Raw genomic sequence first — 5,403 nt, 5'->3', positions numbered from 1 at the left:
TCTGATTAAAAGTGTTCCTTTATTTTTTTTTTGAGCAGTGTAGTAATAGGGGTTTGCACGACTCTGATTGCGTTTCTGCTAGTCAAACACAAGGATTACTTATTTAAAAAATATCGAGTTACTCGACTACTCGTGGTTCATGCACTAGGAATGATTTGACATTAAAATTTTTACATAACGTTATTATTACTATAATTATAAGCAATGCAACATTTACATAACATACGTAAACTGTCAAACTTAATAATTATGACAATACATTTTTTAATTTTCATGTAACCAGTATTTGTAGCTGTCAGTCACAAAAGTATTCGTATCTGTTTTCGTATAAAACCATGGTGTTCATACAGGTACTACTGACTGATAAGACCAGTTATGACTATCTTTGTTTCCCCGCAGTTTATCACTCAACAAATATGCTGCGTTAAAGTAAAATAATTATTATTTAAAAAAATAACATATCCAGATACGCAGAGACGTCAATGACAAAAAACGTTTAGTGATCTTTTGAACACTACTGAACTGGCAATTCAAGGCGCACATTTTTCATTAGCAGCAATTCTAATCGAGTCTTTTTGAACTTACTAAACAAATGTGCATGTGCCACGCAAACACACAAAAGATAACGAATCAAACATAGAAAATGTTCATCTGCATCTAAGTTGATTATTATCCCTAGCCTCTTTAAAGCGAACGAAACTGGTTTTGTTTTGGCGAGACTGAGGCGGCGCATAACGCGGCTGTTTTTGATTTTTGGTGAGCGCGCCTGGGGTTAATCCCTTTATTCATGTATCATTTCGTAGCTTAGGGTTTAAATCATTGCCCTTGTAATATATACACATAATAGACCGTGTATGATGTATTTATTAATAGGTGTATATTACTTCTTGTCCAAGCTCTGATTTCTTCTGAGAGATGCACGGAGAGGCCACATGGCCCCGGGTGTTTGATTTGTGCTTCTTTTCCGTTCATAAAGTTTATTATTCATTCACTTCACAACACTCATTATTGCGGTGACTTTAAGCTGTGTATAATATAATCCCCTGGCTCCACTGTTTATCTAGTCAAAAAGCAGAGTGTGGCCAGCCTCAGCCGATATTCAGGCAGAATTATTCCTTATCCGTTATTCCCGTTTTTTAAAGTCCATTATCCTTCGGAGGCACACCCCTAATTATTAAATTTAATAATTTTTAATTTTACATGTAACATAGAGAAAGTGATAGAAAGTGACAGGTTACATGCAATATTGTAATCCTACAATTTGCGTTGTAGGCAAACTGTGGCATGCATTATGGTTAATTCACGCTCGAGTAGTCGATTGTTTTCCGACAAGGCACGCGAACTAGTGGTTAAAGTAGTCGATCACTCCTCAATCCTAGTCCTAGTGTAACCCCTAATATATATATATATTATATAAATATAATCACCAGAAGCTTATGAATAAATGTTTTTTTCCATAAAATGACATTGTTTACCTTAAAATTCCTATGAGATGGTCAATCACCTTCCAGCTAAAATAAAATACATCATTTTATACCTCCTTCACACAAGATTTTAGGGTTTGGCCCTTAAACCATTTCTCTTTCATAGACATCCCCACTGACCCCATGAATTGACCTCCATAAACATCCACAATGTGCTCCTTTCCCCCGGATTATAAATTACACAATGAAGATATGAGTGAATATAATTTATATTTGAAAAAAAATAATAATAAATAAAAATAGAAACAATCCAGGAGCTTCCTCAAAAGTGACGTGACATACAACCAAGTATGGTGACCCATACTCAGAATTTGTGCTCCTGCATTTAACCCATCTACAGTGCACACACCACAGCATTGGAACACCACACAACACCGTGAACACACACCCGTGAGCAGTGGGCAACCATTTATGCGCGGGGGCCGCCCGGGGAGCAGTTTGGGGTTCGTGCCTTTGCTGGCAAGGGCACCTCAGTCGTGGTATTGGGGCCGGCCCGAGAACTCCAACCCACCCAACAACCTTAGGGTTAGGAGTCAAACGCTGCTACCCACTAGGCCACAACATTCCCCCGAAGTAAGCATGCCCTAAAAAGAGGGGACAGACTTACAGAAAGAGAGACAAAATTGTAACAGAACATGACACGTTATGGTTATTCAGACAATCTAAGACTGATTAAAATGAATGGTAACTCTGATAAATGTTAACATTTGAAACATAAGACCTTTGGAAAGAATTTGTTTGCATTCAGGCTTGCTCTTTTTCTTCCCCATCTCTGTACAAAATGAGCAGCAGTACTTTGCATTTCTTTGTACTGATTGAGAGAGAAAAAATAAAAAGGACCAGTCGCAATACCGTGGTGTCAAACTTCATTCCTGGAGGGCCGCAAGCTCTGCACAGTTTAGCTCCAGCCAGCTCCAACTCACACCTGCTTGGAAGTTTCATAGTAATCCTGAAGACCTTTTTTCAGCTGGATCAGGTGCTTGATTATGGTTGGAGCTAAACTCTAGCACTATGTCAGCAAACTCACAATTATAGCGTCATTATAATAACATTATAATGATATAGTATGTTTAGATTATTAAAATGTGTTACTCACCAGGGTAGCAAGTTCTTCTGGTCTTCTGGCAATTTAGCAGCACAAGAAGCCCATTCTTTTTTGTCATTAGATCTCAAATCTAATTGCGCAGTCTTTGAAACTCATATAGCAAAAAAATGTGTTTAAAGTTCCCTTAAACCACTTTAAGCTTGTTTCATTATATGAATTCAATCATTAATTTCCAAATGTAGTTCACGAAAAAAAAAGAATGTTTGGGTAAAAGGAAAAAAAATACATATTAATCGGAATTAAAATAAAATATACACTAAGAAATATCATGGGCGGGTAAAATATATTTTATTGAAGTTTAAGTTAAGTGTCACTGGCTACATACTATTTACCAGATTGTAAATGGAGACCCACCCCCAGCACTAAACCTAAAAACTGGTCTGGGTCTGAATGGCCCAATATCTCAGCCAAAATCAGACAAGCCCTTATGGTCTGTAATATCGGGCTGAATGTGTGCTAAGGCTGCGGTTGTTTACACTTGGTGTTAACATGCGATCACCGTGATCTTTATCAAGCAGATCGGATCATCAGTCAATCAGAACACACGGCCTGTTTACACATGGCACATCACCTGACTTTATATCTGGATAACCGATCAATCTGTCTTTCCCGCCCAATAATTAAATAAGTCTTCAGAGAATGGCCGGTGCAAAGTCAAATCCTGAAGTGGTGGGTTTTCTTTTGAAAAGCATTTTCAGTCGTGGAACATTTTACAAATCAAAGAGAAGTGTAGGAGCCTCACTAGTCTCCACACGGTGTTCTTCATCTTTTTTTGGCTGACAGTTCGCGTGAGAGAGGGGGGCGGTGTTTTGCGTGACGTCCACCTGCTAATGCAGACACGATGGCTGGATTGCATTTACCTTACACTGATATCCGATCACAATGTATCCTCAACTACCTCTGGGACCCATGACCACCGCTGATCGGATAACATTCCGATCACATAAGGTGCGTTTTACACGTGTCTTTTCAATGTGTTTGTGGACAACATCCGGATACAGGTCCCATTTTAATGCCAGTTAAACGCAGCCCCAATGTGCTGTGTCTCAAGTGAAAATTGGGCCAGATCTGCACAGCCAAAGTCTAGCCAAATCTGGCAACAATTACTGGCCAGAGCTGGTTCACGTTTGGTGAGCCGCGTCAGCCAAACACAGCCGAGTGAGCCGACCTCAGCCCAATTGGCCCATTGTGTGCTGGCTACCTGTGATGTGTTTCATAGTGTAGAGGACAGCAGTCAAATCAACAGAGCGTTGTATTTCCAATAAGGTTTATATATTATATCCTTACTTGGTTAAGCTTACAGAAACCTGGAACAACACTCCCCTAAACTCCCATGATTTAATAAACAAAGCACCCGCCATTCAGGAACTCCATCTACATTCAGTGGCAGTGGATCTAACAGTGCATTTCACTCTGACCATCAGTGGAGTCCAGACTGAAGATGCTGGACATTATTACTGTCCGAGGGAACCCATTATCAACAGTAACTATGTGTTAACACTGTGATGAAGAATCATACAAAAACCTCCGTCAATCAGAGTCACAGTGACTGAACTGATTCTGCAGCTGCTCATGAATATGTGAAACAATATCGAATGCATCTGAAATAAAATCATCTAAATAAATCTGATATCTTTAGTAATCACTGAGGTCAAAGCATTAGTCCGAGAGCAACAACTAAAGTCCATCAGTGTCTTTTTTCTCTCTTGGCCAGATGTATATGTGATGCTTGAGGAGTCCTGCTACACAACGTTCTCCTGCACAAACACACTGAAGATCAGCGGGTTGAGTCTGGGTCTGTATCTGGATAGGAGACCTTTAGGGAAGACCACCGGTTGCTGCTGGAAGAGATGTTAGTGAGGCAGCGGGGGCAGTGTATGTACAATATTTATTTATTACAACTTGCGTAGAATCATTAAAAATCCCTTTTGAAGTCATACACAAGCACACACTCATATTCTGAATAATATTGTTATGTATTACTGAATCAGTCTGTGTGCCTTTCATATGATTGCTATGATTGGTTGATTCAGACATTAGGAGTTTTTTTTTTTTTTTAAATGCAATCAGTTAAATTGTGAACACGAGCACATCTATCAGTGAGGTTTCAGTGACCTCAGTTTATTGTCTTGTTCAGTGAAAAAGCACATTAAACCAGCTTAAACCTGTTCACCACTGCTGGCAGTGTTTGCATAGAGAGAATGTTTTACATGAGCGACACACACTTCAGTGCTCTGCATGTGTTTATAACTCTGACAAACATCAAACATGATCAACAACTGTTTCTCACTAGAACTGAACCTACAACCAACAGAATGACTTTCATCAACCATGTGATCTGGACGCTGACAGTATTATGTAGAGGTTTGTGTCTGGAAGGATTAATTGTGTTATTAACTTGTTATTTTTATGTTTTGAAGATATATGTTTGTAAAAGTGTTTGTGATTTCTGATCTTTCTCATTTGACAGAATCTATTGGCAGGTGACAGTGACTCAAACTCCCTCAGTGCTGCTCGCTCAAACTTGGCCAGTCAGTCACTGTAACCTGTACATTTAGCATTAATCCAGCCTGCTGTTATAATATATGGACAACATGATCTTAGCATGGTTCTTAAAGAAACCTGGAGAAGCTCCTAAAACCTGATTTGTGGAACAAACATCTCCAGTCAGAACTCCATCTAGATTCAGTGGCAGTGGATCTAACAGTGATTTCACTCTGACCATCAGTGGAGTCCAGACTGAAGATGCTGGACATTATTATTGTATGAGTTACCACAACAATAACCCCCTGCGTTCACACAGTGATAAAGAGT

The sequence above is a fragment of the Cyprinus carpio genome, chromosome B24 (assembly GCF_018340385.1).
Source record: "Cyprinus carpio isolate SPL01 chromosome B24, ASM1834038v1, whole genome shotgun sequence".
NCBI lineage: Eukaryota > Metazoa > Chordata > Actinopteri > Cypriniformes > Cyprinidae > Cyprinus > Cyprinus carpio.
The sequence above is the reverse complement of the archived record's forward strand: the minus strand, read 5'-3'. Positions refer to the sequence as shown.